We start from the raw sequence: 15,503 nt of genomic DNA, 5'->3' as shown, positions 1-15,503 counted from the left end.
CAATGTTCCTTCTGTCCCTTGTGGATCTTGCAATCTCACTTTCATTGTCAAAATCAGAGATTTTTGACTCAGGAAGCTGCGGATATAAGAAACCTTGTTTATGCAAAAAAAAAAAAGTCATACCATATAATTAAGAATTTCTTGTACTTTTCATTGCACCCCCGATCTTGTCCCCAGGGAATGCAGGGAGCATGGTCTGATGGTGGGAATACAGAGATATGGGTCAGGATTCCAGAGTTTTATTCCAAACTCTGCCACTGACTTGCAGCATGACCTTGGACACAGTGCTTCACCCCTCTGTGCCTGAGTTTCCATTAATGCAAAATGGGGGTGATAGTGCTCCCTAGCTCCCAGGGATGGTATGAAGCTGAATTCACTAGCGTTTTTAAAGCACTTGGAGAGCCTTAGATGAAAGTTGCCATAGAAGAGCAAAGTATTATTTATTGTTATTAATTAGGGCATAGAATATAGAGAGATTGTTACAACTGTCAAAACTTCAAATGACAAAAGATTTTCTCATTCATTCCTCTGCAATTACAGATCTTGCTAAGTACCTTATTGTATTCTTTCTGGGGAAATAAGTTTTGGTTTAGGCCCCTGTCCTAGTGGTGAAGTGGCTCTGAGCACAGGAGACACACAGCAAGAACAGGGAGCAGTGTTCCTTGGGCACCGCCATCATTTTTCTCTGAATATTTCCACTGTGCAGCTCACCTTGGGAGTTCTGATAACTCCCAGTTGCTAAACCAGCCCCTCTGCGTGCTGGGATGCCCTAAGGGCACGGGTTAAAGATCAGGCACCTTCAGTAGAAAGTCCTCAAAAGGCAGTCAGACCTTTGGTCACCTGGGTTTTATGTGTGGAGCAGAATCAAGCAGTGATCACACCAACTCAAGATGAGCCATGTTGTAGGAGTCACAAATTAAGTGGATTCCTATGGGGTTGTGGATTTGATAGAGCCAAGCCTAGGTCATTAACTGTCCTTAAGTTACAGTTAGTTTTATCGTCTTTCGTTGTACAGCATCCTGTGATGTCTTCTGTCTGAGAAGGGGCTTTGTTGTTTGTCTCATAAGCCAATGAAACAGACTAAAGGTTATCCAGTGGTGATTCTCAGCCTGCTAGGAAACTCTGAAACTATATAAAGCCAGACACTCATGAAATTCAGGAGCTAGTAGAAGTTCTAATATAAAAAGTACTTACTATGCAGGAAATCACATGCTTATAGGCAGACTAATACTTAGAGCGGGAGCAGACATTAGGTCGCATCTAATCCATTCTCCACCAGCACGGGACAATGTATTTTCTAGTGTTTCATGCAGTTGTGTTTTAAAGGTCACAAGACATGTGGCTTCCACTTCCTCTGGGAGACACACAGGGCGTACTAGATCTCATTATCAGGAAGTTCTTCCTCAGATTTAATCTAAGATTTTCCTTCTCTTGATTTTTCCCATTACTCCTCACTATCTCCTTTTTACCACCATAAATTATTGTCCTGACTACATTTTTACTTGCTTCAACCATTTGTAGACCATCACATCTCCTTTTAGTTATTATATTTAACATTTAACAGCACATTTGATCTTCAAAAACATTTTACAAATAATGAATTTAGTCTCTCAAACCACTGTAAGGGAAGTTAATATTATACAGAGGTTTAGGCCACATATGAAGCCGGTGGCAGAGGTAGGATCAAAGACTCAGGAATTTCCAGGTCCCTTCTCAGTCTGCTTCTCCCTCATTAGAGCATTTTGCAGACAGCTGGGCCAGAATATAGTGGTAGATACAGACTTTTGTCCGCAGGATCTATGCTTAATGCATCGGTACACAGGAACAAGAAGTTCTGTCATTTTCCGCCTTCGCCAGGCAGTTTGCTTCAGTTGTAGAGTGCAGAGCAGTTATGTGCTCTGTAGCTGGTATAATTGGCAAGCTCTTCACACTAATGGGACAGATGATGATTACCAGCACTACAGAATGAGATGGGCTACCTCCAGATGATTGCCATTTCTATCAGATCTCTAGAACCTTTAGAAGAAAAATAGCCAGGGCTTACTTGCCTTGTGTGGTTTTATTGCTGCTGTTTTTCTTTGTGTTTTGTAGCTAGAATCTTATCCAGTCTGCCATCAGGAACATACTGAGCATTTAGTTAGGTCGGCTGCTTTACAAACAAAGATGGGTTAGCATCCCAAGTAAGGGAAAATACAGCAAAGTCCAAAGTTGCCAATTCCTATGGTTTTACTGTGAGTTTCATGATATTTTGTTTTTCTTAATGCCCCCACTCCTGGAGTCAGGTTTAACCTAAAAATCTCATCTTTCATTTTTAAAAAGAAAGCTTCTAGCCTTCATGGCTGCAGACCAAAGCTTGAAAATGTGAATCCTAAAAGGCTCCACCTGCAGACTGCAAATAAAAAGAACTAAAATGTAAAACACTTGGGGTTAGCAATACTGAAAGCCAAACTTCCCACAGGAGAACATTCACTATATTTTCTCCCCAGGACCCACAGAATTGGGAGTAGGGGAAACATGCAGCCCTGTTAGTTTGTAATTACCTTAGAAGGTTTGGAGTTTGGTCTGAATAAGCAGCCTTGAGTTCAAATGCATTTTGGAACTGTAAGAGCCTCTGAGCTTTATGAAACTCAGCTGGAAAACTTGTGAGATTAGGCCTCATGTGGAATTACCTCCTGCTGCTGGTTAAGTAGGTTATTGTTAAGGCATTTTCCCTGCCACCCTTATGCTGGAGACTGGTAGCACAGAGGAACATGAAAGTTACAAATAAGGAGGTGGAAGCAATCCAAGTCTCTGAGCTTCAGTTTGTTTTCTGGACTAAGGTGAAAGGTGGTTCTTATTTTCTCTGAACAGTAGGGATGCAGCTGACAACTTTATTTTGGGGACATTTACCTCTCCCCTTCTCTGTATCCCTCAGCAGGCTTCATTTCTCCTCCTCTTGGTGTCTGTATTCCTATCTCCCTCCAGGAAGCTGACTCCTGATGGGCTCTCATTTTGCCAGAGAGGGAGAGCAGTTCTCTGCTCCTCTGGTAGCTCATTTGGCCACTTCATTTCTGTGGCTATGTACTGAATGGGTTCCCTGTCCCACAGCCTGTGCTCTCTCTGCTTTGGGGCATCCTCCACAGGAGGCATGTACAGGAGCTGCTGGGCAATGGGTCATCACCTGATACAGGCAGGGCATTGAGTGTGAGAATGACATCAACTCCTTACTTCTGCCACTGCCACAAGAACCCATGGTGGCCTGTACCCTGGTCCCAATAGGTGAAATAGTGGGGAGAAGCAGAGGAGTGGAAGGAAGATTCTCTCAGCCCTCTGTTCCCCTTTCCTCCCACATGAGCTGTCAGACTCATCATCAGAGTCCAACACAACTGCTCCCTCTGAAGGAAATACAGACAGACTTACCTTCCTATTTAACAGCACATTCAGACAGACTGTGGCAGAGCATAGCGCTGAGCTCTAGTCTACCATTATTATATCACACTAAAAATCCAGGGGGCTAAAGCCCTCTCCCCAAGCGCCAACACCACTGCAGAAGCAGTTATTCTGTCCCTACTAATAATTATTCAGCATCAGGCAGAGCAAGGACCTGAATGTGGCTTTCCTGCATCTCAGATGATCGCTCTAACCACTAGGCTATTGGTTATTTTGGCTAGTGGTACTCTCTTAGGGCATGTTTACACTGCAAAGTGGGGATGTAATTCCCAGCTTAGGAAGATATACCCATGCTAGCTCTGATTGAGCTAGCATGCTAAAAATAGAGCGTAGCCACTGCATGAGCAGCAAGAGGGGCTTGGCACCCTGAGTACACTCTCGTCCAAGATATGAGGCATGTACCCAGGGTGGCTAGTCCCTCCTGGCGCTCACTCTCTGCTGGCTACATTTTATTTTTAGTGCACTAGCTCGGTTAGAGCTAGCACAGGTATGTCTCCTTGAATTGGGAATTACAACCTCATCTCAAAGTGTAGACATACCCTAAAAGTCTCATTTTCATTCTGATGAAAAACTAAAGCAATTTTTGAAACCGCAGGGGGTTTATTTTTCACAAAACAGAATTCTTGTTTTCCAACCAGCCCCAGTATAACCCTATCAGCCTCCTGAGCCAAGGATTGGACAAGTCACTCTTCCCCAGCCCATCACCACTTTTTAATAGGCTGGAAGTGTTGCGGTTGAGCAGCATAATACACTTCCTTCAGTGAGTGAGTACATCAGCTCCACCACATTCCAGGCACCTACCTGTGTGTCTGGAGAGTGGAGAGGGGGAAAAGTCAGCTTGCTTTATACATACTGTTCATGTGGGTCTAGGAAATCCTGTGACCTTTCCTCATGGAAGTGATGGGATCAGTGCTAACTAGGGCATCAGTCTGTAATTTTGTCAAATAGTGCAAAATTGTTTTCCCCTGGATGATCCTGTGTGTGCAAGTCACAATTCCAATGATAGTTGGGGGAAGGCGCACGCGTGTGTGTGAGTGTGTGAGAGAGAGATCCTGTGTTCTTGCTTCACAATTCCAATGACAGTTGAGTGCGTGAGGCAGTGGGGGGAGGACGTTTGAACTACCAGCCCTGCAAAATCAGTCTGGGATCTCCAGCAATAATAAAGACTGTGTGTGCAGAACGTAAGAGTCTATTCTAATGACAGGGCCAGCTCGCTCTCTCGCAGCTGCCTTAGCTCTGCAGAGTGAAAGCTTGTTCTGGTCTGTCAAGTCAGCAGATGTGACTTGAGGACAACCACATTCAGCACTGAGATAATGGGAGATCTTCCATTTACTGCAATGTGAACACTGCCTGCTTAAGCTAGGGTGGAATTTGGTCCACAGGGAGCACATATATTGTTTAAGAAGGGTTATTTTTACTTAGTCACTTGGGATATATTACCGAGTCATTATTTAGTCTCATCTCTTGGCTGTTAGTCCAAGGTTTTCCAAAGTCAATCAGTGCAGGGCCCAACTGATCCACCAGCTAGGAGCCTCATCCAAGGAATGCTTTTACGTTAACAATTCCAGCCTATATCTTTGTAAAATCTTATTGCTAGCACGGGCAACATAGTGATGCAATGATACTGCCAGCAGGAATTGCAACAGGGTTATCTTCCCTGATATTGTCAACTAAATAGAACTGGACCAAATTCTTTTCACTTACATGCATATAGCCTCACTGAAAGGATTGAATGGGTGTAACGGAGCAGAATTTGGCCCTTGGTAAATATACTATAAAATAACTATGGTGTCCTCTACTGAGCAAAGGAAGAGGTTTCTCCAGCTTTAGCCTCACAGCAGTCTTTACAATTGGAAGGAAGTGCACTGATGTTGTACAAGGTAATTCCGTGGTGGTTCTTGTCCTTCGGACAGTAGTCTCCAGTTCTAGAACTATTGTTCTAAGTAGCAACAAAAATGCTGTTTAAGTAACAACGTTATGGTTCTTGATCAGAGCATGTCTTGTTACAAGCAACTCTCTGGTTGTCCTTGTCATTGACTAACAGGTATTGAAAAAGGTAACTCAGTGGCTGTGCTGGCCACCACATGTGGGCTGTTTGGGATAATACCACAGTTGCCTTTGCAACACAATTTGTTTAATATTAGTACTTTGATTTCCTTGGATGAAAGGTGATCTAGATGGGCAAAGTGCTTTTTAAACACAGTGGATGATCACACACTGTTCCCACACTGTAAAATGGCTAAGACTCTCAACTGCTGTAATGTAGAAGCTATTCAATACTACACAGCCACATTAAATAGTTTAGAACATAAAGTGAAAAAACAATACCATCTCCAACTGAAACTGCAGATGGAATTTTAGTAGGCAGAATATAATTACAAATGTTGAAATTTGGATAGGATACCTGAGATCACTGTCCTGCTCCTATTAAAATGTTATGAGATCTTGCATGCCACAAAGTACTACAGTTCTACATTTCATCTGAGACAATACCTCCAATAGCACCATGCCCCAACCCTATACTGGTGCATTGGTTCTGCACTGACTCAATTAAAAGGATACCACATTTTGAATCACCATTGTCACTCTTTTCAGCACCTAGGTGTAATCTGGAGGTCTCAGTTTCAAGCATAGACCCAGCCAGATCTAACCTCACTTGTGCAATCTGACAAGATCACAGCACAAACTGGTATAGCTGCAGACGTTTTTTTTTTTTTTTAAGTATGGCATTAGTGCCCTTCAGAAACAAGTCTGTCCATACCTCACACTGTGTGTATGTAACCCATTGGTCAGTATGATACACAACTGGTGTCAGGAGTAGAATGATTGTTGACAGCGTGGCAGAAAAGAAAGGTTAAAAAAAGTGCACTGGGGTTTTGTTTTGTACCACAATGGAGGAGATGGTGAGAGCTCTGGTGCAAGCCATGGTGGCCCAGCAGGAGGCCTCCCAGGTTCAGGCAATGGCACAACAGGAGTCTATGCAGCTACAACAGGAAACCAATCAATTATTAATGGGCCAGGTGACCCAAGATTGTGCCCTCTTGCGAGAGGTAGTGGACCAGTTGAAAATCCTCACCGCCCAGGCCGGGGGTCCAATGGGACGCGAAACCTGAGGGCCACTGGTTGTCTGCCAAAGATGACGTCAGAAGGTGACATAGAGGCATATCTCCTATCATTCAAAAGAACTGCTCAGAGTAAGGCATGGCCCCAGGAGCAGTGGGCCAGCATTATCACCCCTTTTTTGTGCGGCGAGGCCTAGAACGCCTACTTTGACCTGCTTACCATGGACACCATTGATTATCCCCATCTGAAGGCACGATCAGCGGTAACGGCAGTGGTATGGGCCCAAACATTCCATTAGTGGAAATACCAGGAGAACAAGCCTCTGAGGTCCCAGCTATTCGACCTCATACACCTCATGTGGAAGTGGTTACAACCCAAGGTGTGCAGCCTGGAGGAGATTTTGGAGACCCGGGTCATGGACCATTACATGCAGGGACTGCCACCAGATTTCCGCAAATTGGTAGGCCAGAACGATCCGTCCACCTACAACAAGATGATCACGCTGGTAGAAAGACAGATGACAGCCAGGAAATTGACCTGACTACCCAAGGAAGGCCCCTTTCGAAGCAAGCACCCAACCCCAACCCTGGAAGGTTGGGCAGCGAAATCCCCGGGGAGTCCTAGGTGAAAGAAGGGGGGAGCCGAAAACCAGCGGGGACTCCAGAAGGTCGGGATTGGCCTGAGTCGGGGGAACCCTGGAACTAAACCCCCAACCCATGTGATGGGGGAATGACTAGAAGCAATTATAGATGTTCTGCATGTGGGGAGTGGGGACACATAGCAGCACAGTGCCCCAGCACCAAGGAGCTTATGCAATGTAACTTGAGGGATTGGGAGGTACCGTGCCCCCTTATCCACCTCACGGGGGTTGCATTAGCCCCGCATAACTACACCAGGCTGGTGAGGATAAACGGAGCAGAGACTACAGCGCTTGTGGACTCGGGGAGTGCTATCACTAGGGCCGGCTCCAGGCATCAGCTTACCAAGCAGGTGCTTGGGGTGGCCACTTCGGAGAGGGGTGGCACGTCCAGCTGTTCGGCAGCAATTGGGCAGACGGTCCCGCACTCCTGCTTGGAGCGAAGGACCTCCCACCGAATTGCCGCCGCAGATCACGATTGCGGATTTTTTTTTTTTGTTTGGCTGCTTGGGGCAGCCAAAACCCTGGAGCTGGCCCTGGCTATCACCCTCATTTCAGGTAAGCTGGTAAAAAGTAGCCAGCTGCTACAAGCCAAACACGTAGCAGTGACGTGCATGCATGGGGCTGTGAGCCATTACCCCACCATCCTGGTGGAGATAGAGGTTATGGGGAACCCCATTGAGGTGACAGTGGGTGTGATTCCTAAACTCCCATATCCTGTAGTCATTAGGAGGGACTGTCCAGGGTTTGATAATTTACTCCCCCTGGAGAGGCTGGAGGGAGGTGGGGACCCTGAGGGCAGCGACTCATCACCGGGGGAATGTTAACCCCTGATGTTTGTTTGCTGAGATTTCTCAGGATCTGTTCTCAGCCCCCCAAAAAACCTGGAAGACAAAAAAAGAAAGGAAGGCCTTTGAAACCTGGATCCTGACCCAGGGCCATAATACTGCCCTAGTAGGCATTTAGACACAGGCAGCCAACAGAGAAACTACCACCACGGAAGGTGAGCTGGAGGCCGGCCCCAGCCGTGACAGTGGCGAGCCATTGAAAGAAGCAGAAGCCGGCCCCTGGGAGCTCAGGCAGATTAGTCCCAGGAGAGAGACTTTTGGGCGGGTCCAGACAGAGGACCCCAGATATGATAATGCCAAGAAAGAGATGGCCAAGATAGACTGGATACCTGTGGATGGGAAGGGCCAGGGTCCAGGACCTCACTTTATAGTGAAGAAAAATCTCCTATGCAGGGTGGTGCAAATGCAGGAGCAAGAGATACAACAACTTCTGGTGCCACGAAAGTATCAAAAAGCCATATGTGACAGGTTGAATCACAGAAACCCTCTTGGGAACTGCCAACTGATGTGCCAAGACTACTTCTGTCCCTGCTTTCCCTGCCAGCTCAGGACCCCAGCACCCTGTCTTGCTAAGCCAGACACGCCCGTCTGCTCCAACAAAGACCCAGGGTCTGAATTACTTGTCCCAAAGCTGCAGACTTAACTGAAAGCAGCTTACAGAAGTGTTTTTGTCTCTAACACTCAGATGCCCAATTCCCAATGGGGTCTAAACCCAAATAAATCCACTTTTCCCTGTATAAAGCTTATACAGGGTAAACTCATGAATTGTTCGCCCTCTATAACACTGATAGATATGCACAGCTGTTCCCCCCCCCAGGTGTTAATACATAATCTGCATTAATTAATAAGTAAAGAGTGATTTTATTAAATACAGAAAGTAGGATTTTAGTGGTTCCAAGTGTAACAGACAGAACAAAGTGAATTACCAAGTAAAATAAAATAGAACACTCAAGTCTATGTCCAAGAAACTGAATACAAATAAAATCTCACCCAGTAAGCTTCCTTTTACAGACTGGTCTCCTTCAGGTCTGGGTCCAGCAATCACTTACACCCCTTGTAGTTACTGTCCTTTGTTCCAGTTCCTTTCAGGTATCCTGGGGGGTGGAGAGGCTCTCTCTCTAGCCAGCTGAAGACAAAATGGAGGAGTCTCCCAGGGGTTTAAATAGTCTCTCTCTTGTGGGTGGAGACCCCCTCCTCCCTCCTATGCAAAGTCCAGCTCCAAGATGGAGTTTTGGAGTCACATGGGGAAGCCACATGTCCATGCATGACTCAGTTTTTACCAGCCAAGCCACATTCCTGGGAAGGCTCAGATGTGGATTGACATCTTCAAATTCATTGTTGGATTAAGTGGTTTTTGATTGGGCACTTAATTTGCACTTTTTTCAAGAAGCTGACCAAATGCTCTACTAGGCTAGTTAAAATCAAGCCAGTATCTATCCAATATTCATAACTTCAAATACAAAAATGATACATGCATACAAATAGGTTGAATACATTCAGTAGATCATGACCTTTACATAGATATGTTACATGACATATGTAACCTAAAACATATTCCAGTTAGGTCATATATATACATTCATAAGCATATTTCCATAAAGCCTTATGGGGGGCACTGTCTCACCATATTGAGCCTCGCCCACAGTCACCTGTTTGGAGGACACCTAGGGGTAGAGAAAACCCAGGCACGGATCCTGCAGCGGTTCATCTGGCCAAGAATACATGAAGATGTCCGGCGATACTGCACCTCTTGTTCAGAGTGTCAGCTACATAGCCCTCACCCACACTTGTGGGCCCCTTTGATACCTCTTCCAATAATAGAGATACCATTGAATGCATAGCCATGGATCTGGTAGGGCCCCTAGAGAAGACAGCTCAGGACCACCAACATGTGCTTGTTGTACTGGATTATGCAACCCGGTACCCAGAAGCTGTTCCCCTTTGCAACACGGCTTCCAAGACAATAGCTAAGGAGCTAGTACAGATGTTTGCCCAGCTTGGGCTACCCAAGGAGATATTGACTGGTCAAGGGACACCTTTCATGTCCAAACTAATGAAAGATCTCTGTTCGTTGCTCCACATATAAGCCCTACGGACCTCTGTATACCACCCATAAACAGATGGCCTTATGGAAAGTTTCAATAGGACCCTCAAGGCCATGATCAGGAAAGTGGTGAGCCGGGATGGGAAAGATTGGGATACCCTATTGCCTTACCTCATGTTCGCCATCGGGGAGGTCCCACAAGCCTCCACGGGTTTCTCTCCATTCGAACTACTATACGGGTGCCACCCCTGGGGCATATTGGATATAGCCAGAGAAGCCTGGGAAGAGCAGCCAAATCCCAGAAGGAACATAGTCGAGCATGTATTGCGGATGAGACATCATATAGCCCAAGTTACGCCCATTGTACGGGAACACCTGGAGAGAGCACAGGAGACCCAACGAACCCATTTAACCACCAAGCAAAGCTTCGACGGTTCCAACCAGGGGATCGGGTGCTGGTGCCCACAGCAGAAAATAAACTGTTGTCCCAGTGGAAGAGACCCTACACAGTGATCGAAGCCATGTGGGAGGTGAACTATAAGATGTGGCAGCCAGGCTGCCAGAAACCGGAGCAAATTTACCATATCAATCTTCTAAAACCTTGGCACAATTGAGAGGCATGCTTAGTCACCCAGGAGGCCCTACCCCAGGAGGATAACTTACATGAGCAAGTGAAGATATCACCCGATTATTTGATGCCGATCCAAAAGATCAAGGCAGCTGACATGATTAATCGCAACCGAGATGTGTTCTCTATGAAACCGGGGCAGACGACTGAGACCTATCACCATATCCGCACAATCCCCGGAGCCAAGGTAATATTGAGACCCTACCAAATCCCAGCAGCCAAAAGAGAAGAGATGAAGGCCAAAGTAGAGAAAATGTTAGAATTGGGGTTATTGAAGAATCTTACAGTCAGTAGTCCAGTCCAATCATTCTAGTGCCTAAACCTGACCACGAGATTCCGTAATGACTTTTGCCGACTGAATGAAGTATCCCAGTTTGATGCATACCCCATACCAAGCATCGACGAACTGATTGACCGACTGGGTAGTGCCAAATTCTTGAATACACTGGATCTGACAAAAGGGTATTGACAGATTCCTCTGACCAAAGAAGCTAAAGAAAAGACAGCGTTCTCCACCCCGGAGGGGCTATTCCAGTACACTGTCCAACCTTTTGGGCTACATGGGGCACCAGCCACATTCCAGTGTCTCATGGATAAGCTGCTGCGCCCCGATACTAATTATGCAGCCGCATACCTAGATATTGTCATCATCCACACGCCAGACTGGGGAACCTACTTGGAGAAAGTTGAAGCAGTACTGCGCATCTTAAGGCAGGCTGGCCTCACCACTTATCCTGCTAAATGCACCATAGGGCTAGCAGAGGCTAGGTACCCGGGGTATATTGTAGGAAGAGGCATAGTGAAGCCCGAAACGAATAAGCTAGAGGCGATTCAAAACTGGCCCTGGCCGACCTGGAAGAAGCAGGTCCATGCAGTCCTAGGCATGGTAGGCTATTCCTGACATTTTATTCCCCACTTTGCCACGAGGGCAAGTCCCCTAATGGACCTGGTAAAGGCCCGAGGTCCAAACATGGTGAAGTGGACCGACGCAGCAGAGGGGGCATTCACAGACCTTCGGACAGCCCTCTGTAATGACCCCGTACTCATAGCCTCGGACTTTAACAAGGAATTTATTTTCCGAGGTGGGGTTGGGAACTGTTCTGTCGCAAATGGTGGGAGAAGAGGAACACCTGATCCTCTACCCAAGCAGAAAGCTGCTCCCAAGAAAACAGAAGTACGCAATGCCTTGCGTCAAATGGGCCATGGAGACACTATTATTACCTCTTAGGACGGAGATTTACTCTTGTGATGGACCATGCACCCCTCCAGTTGATGCGGTGGAATAAGAAAAAGAATGCAAGGGTCACCAGGTGGTTCTTATCCCTCCAACCGCTTCAGTTGCATACACAGCATAGGGCTGGATGCCACCGCGACAATGCGATGGTCTGTCACAAGTACATTGCCTGGTGTTCCAAGTTGCCCAACTCTATGGTATTGAGCCAGGGGTGGGGTAGGGGGGGAATATGTGATGGGGCAAGGCCAGATGACTATAGGAAAGTAGTGGGAGACAGATATATTAGCCCAAGGCTAAACAAATCCCTGTTACCAGGGTAAGCAAATGGCAGTTGCTCCAGGTCAAATAAGACACCTGGGGCCAATTAAGATTCTTCCAGAAAACAGTGAAGACAGCTAGGTTGATTGGGACACCTGAAGCCAATCAGGGGCTGGCTGAAACTAGTTAAAAGCCTCCCAGTTAGTCGGGTGGGCGTGCGTGTAAGGAGTGGTAGGAGGAAGCCGTGCTACTGGAGAAACTGGGCAGTACAAACCCTAGCAGGTACAAGGAAGGAGGCCCTGAAATAATGGAGGGGCAGGGAATTGTACCTGTCCTGTTTCAAAGTCAGCTACTAAGGGTTGCTGCTAATAGGGTCCCTGGGCTGGAACCCGGAGTAGAGGGCGGGCCCGGGTTCCCTCCCTTTCCTCCTCCCCATTCCTGATTAATCACAGAGACTGTAAAGCAACAGAGACTGTGCGAGGGTGGGTTGCTTCTTCACACCTCCCTTGCTGACTTATGATAAAATGGCTCAGTAGGCTGTGACCCTTGCCCCTAGAGAAAGAAGGGCTAGGTGGAAGGTCACAGTGAGTCTCTGAGGCTAACATAATCCGCCTGGAAGCGTGAGACCCACTGAGACAAGATCGGAGCTTTGTCTCACACTCTAAATAATTCCTTACCCTCCTTACACCTGTCAGTTACTAGAAGGATTCTTCAAGAGTCCAAAATTACTTCACCTTCTCCAAACTATGCCATCACCTGGGGCCTCACCTGTGCCAGAACTACGCTTCTTAAGGCAGAAAACTTGTCTATACATTTGTACAGGGCTGAGCACACCAGTACTTGATCAATACAGTTATACAAGTGTACTGGATTGCTGCTTTCATTTCTGGAATCCTCAGCATCAGGAAGATGTAAACAAAATGTAGGGTGTACACAGAAGAGCATCAAAATGTAAAGGGCAAGAAAGATTAACTTATAAGAATGGAGTTAAGTCACTTGGCCAAAAGGTAAGAGGGAGAATGATAACTGCCTAAATATATTTGAAGGGTGTAGACCTCATGATAAGGAATAATTTAGTTTACTGAGCCAGGGGGTATACCTTGGAGTAATGCAATGAAATTAAGAAAAGGAAGCTGTTGGCTTAATAACAGCAAAGTTTTCTGGCAGCAAAATCTATTATGTTTTGGAATAGTTATCCAAGTGCAATGGAAGCCCCATCCCTTGGGACATTTAAAAATAGATTTGACAAAGCACTGGAAAAAGAGACTGTCGGGAGCTATTTTGAATTGAATTGGAGCAACAGCACTGAGTAGGGGTCTGATCCTGCAAGCTTCCATGGACCCGTGTACACTTCCAAGTTAGGTCGGCTTAACTACATTGCTCAGGGCTGTGAAAATCTTCACGCCCTGTGTGTTGTAGCTAAGATGACCTAAACCCTGGAGTAGACACTGCTAGGTCAGAATTCTTCTGTCAACCTATCTACCACCTGTCAAAGAAGTAGATTTACTCCGGTGATGGAAGAGCCCCTGTGACGTTAGTGGCTGCTCTGCCCATGATTGGCTTGTCAGAGCAGCCCTCAGAGGACCTAGCAGGTGTGATGAGATTATCGCCACTGTCTATGACTTCATCCTGCTCCCTCAGATTGTTAAAGACTTGGAAACTCCCACATATAGGAAACATAACTCAGAAAAGAAACATGTACAAAGTTTACAAAAGCCTGGGAACTCTTTATTGCGTATGCAAAAAGATCCAGCATTACTCTGTCTTCCTTTTTCCAATTGCTTTCCATACCAGCAATCTCTGTAGGTTACCAAGCTCTTGAAATGTCTTCCTGGCTGCATGTCATGTTTACTTTGATGAAAATGAATTTTTTTTCCCCTTGAGTTTATGTTCTAGGTTTCCCTGGAATTTGAAACCTTTAGTCTTGCTGTTATTAGTCTATGTTTAACTTGTGAAACACACAATTTAATAGTTGTTTTTTTTTATACTCCACTTAAAAAAAAAAAGAATAAGTGGCTAATCCAACAGGTCCCAGAGTAATAAAGACCCACCCTGTAAAGAACACAACCTCTTCCATAGTCTTTTTTCCCTGTAGGGTAGGGTGACTGTCAATGCAAACCTCCACTCAAGTTCATGCTATTCACTCAATAATTATAATAGTGTTCAGAAAAACAGGAAGAAAAGTGAGAAGGCCCCTGCATCACTGAACAGAGCTGAGTGGGAGGTAGCAGAACACATGATAATAATATACAAAACCTTCACTAATACAGACTGGAAACAGCAGCTTTAGCGCAGTCCCACACCAGAGCTGAAGTATCATGAAATCCTAGAAATGCAGGGCTGGAAGGGATCTTGAGAAGTCATCTAGTCCACCTCCCTGTGCTGTGACAGGACGAAGTAAACCTAGACCGTACCTGACAGGTGTCTGTCCAACCTGTTTTTTAAAACTTCCAAGGATGGGGATTTCCAATCCTCCCTTGGTAGCCTAATCCAGAGTTTAACTATCCTTATAGTTAGAAATTTTTTTCTAATATATAACCTATATTTTTCTTGCTGCAAATTAAGCCCATTCCTTCTTGTCCTCTCTTCAGTGGACATGGAGAACAAATGATTATAGTCCTCTTTATAACACTCCTCAGCATATCCGAAGACTGTTATCAGGTTGCCCCTCACCCCATTCTTCTTTTGTCAAGATTAAATATACCCAATTTTTTTAACCATTCCCCACAGGTCAGGTTTTCTAAATACGTGATAATTTTTGTTGCTCTCCTCTGGACTCTCTCCCATTTGTCCACATCTTTCCTACAGTGTGATGCCCAGAACTGAACACAGTACTCCAGCTGAGGCCTCACAAGTGCTGAGAAGAGCAGTACAGTTGCCTCCTGTGTCTTACATATGACACTGCTGTTAATACACCCCAGAATCATATCAGCCTTTTTGGCAGCTGCATCACATTTTGTTGACTCTTATTCAATTTGTGAGCCACTATAACCTATACATCCTTTTCAGCAGCACTATCACCTAGCCAGTTATCCCCCATTTTGTGGTTGTGCCTTTGATTTTTGCTTCTTAAGTGAAGTACTTTGCACTTGTCTTTATTTAATTTCATCTTGTTGAATTCAGACCAATTTTCCCATTTGTCAAAGTCATTTTGAATTCTAATCCTGTCCTCCAAAGTGCTTGAAACACCTTCCAGTTGGGTGTCCTCTTCAACTTTTATAAGCAGACTCTCTACTCCATTATCTAAGTCATTAATGAAAATATTGAATAATACCAGATCCAGGGCCCCCTGCAGGAGCCCACTAGGTACACCCCTCCCAGTTTGACAGTGAACCATTGATAACTACTTTCTGAGTATAATA

At 45.6% G+C, this 15,503-nt stretch overlaps 1 protein-coding gene across 2 annotated transcripts in view; it reads left to right on the top strand.

Moving 5' to 3' along the window:
• The window catches only part of RCSD1 (RCSD domain containing 1), a 49,236-nt gene that overhangs the window by 648 nt on the left and 33,085 nt on the right, over positions 1 to 15,503 (top strand). The window lies entirely within an intron of this gene.

The sequence above is a fragment of the Trachemys scripta genome, chromosome 1 (genome assembly GCF_013100865.1).
Source record: "Trachemys scripta elegans isolate TJP31775 chromosome 1, CAS_Tse_1.0, whole genome shotgun sequence".
NCBI lineage: Eukaryota > Metazoa > Chordata > Testudines > Emydidae > Trachemys > Trachemys scripta.
Note: the sequence above shows the minus strand (reverse complement) of the source record. Positions and strands in the feature narration are given on the sequence as shown.